This window comes from Sinocyclocheilus grahami, unplaced genomic scaffold (assembly GCF_001515645.1).
Source record: "Sinocyclocheilus grahami isolate Dianchi unplaced genomic scaffold, SAMN03320097.WGS_v1.1 scaffold270.1, whole genome shotgun sequence".
In the NCBI taxonomy this organism is placed as follows: Eukaryota; Metazoa; Chordata; class Actinopteri; order Cypriniformes; family Cyprinidae; genus Sinocyclocheilus; species Sinocyclocheilus grahami.
In genome coordinates this window covers 860,019-860,567 of record NW_015505449.1, presented here as the reverse complement: position 1 = coordinate 860,567, position 549 = coordinate 860,019, and the positions used below count along the sequence as shown (strand labels likewise).

The window sequence follows — 549 nt, the reverse complement described above, 5'->3', positions numbered from 1 at the left end:
GTGTGTGTCTGTCTGTCTGTCTGTCTGTCTGTCTGTCTGTCTGTCTATCTTATCTATCTATCCATGTGTCTGTCTGTCTGTCTATCTGTCTATCTTATCTATCTATCCATGTGTCTGTCTGTCTATGTATCTATCTATTTATCCATCTGTGTGTGTGTCTGTCTGTCTGTCTGTCTGTCTGTCTGTCTGTCTATCTATCTATCCATGTGTCTGTCTGTCTATCTATCCATGTGTCTGTCTGTCTATCTATCTATCTATCTACAGTGGGGAAAAAAAGTATTTAGTCAGCCACCAATTGTGCAAGTTCTCCCACTTAAAAAGATGAGAGAGGCCTGTAATTTTCATCATAGGTATACCTCAACTATGAGAGTCTATCTATCGATCTGTCTATGTATCTATATATGCATGTGTCTGTCTGTCTATCTATCTATCTATGCATGTGTCTGTCTGTCTATCTATCTATCTATCCATGTGTCTGTCTGTCTGTCTATCTATCTATCTATCTATCTATCTATCTATCTATATCTATCTATCTATCTATCTATCCAT

The 549-nt window shown here is 37.7% G+C and overlaps 1 protein-coding gene across 1 annotated transcript in view; it reads left to right on the top strand.

The window, feature by feature from the left end:
- The window catches only part of abcb8 (ATP-binding cassette, sub-family B (MDR/TAP), member 8), a 7,043-nt gene that overhangs the window by 4,916 nt on the left and 1,578 nt on the right, over positions 1 to 549 (top strand). The gene's annotated exons all lie outside the window — the stretch shown is intronic.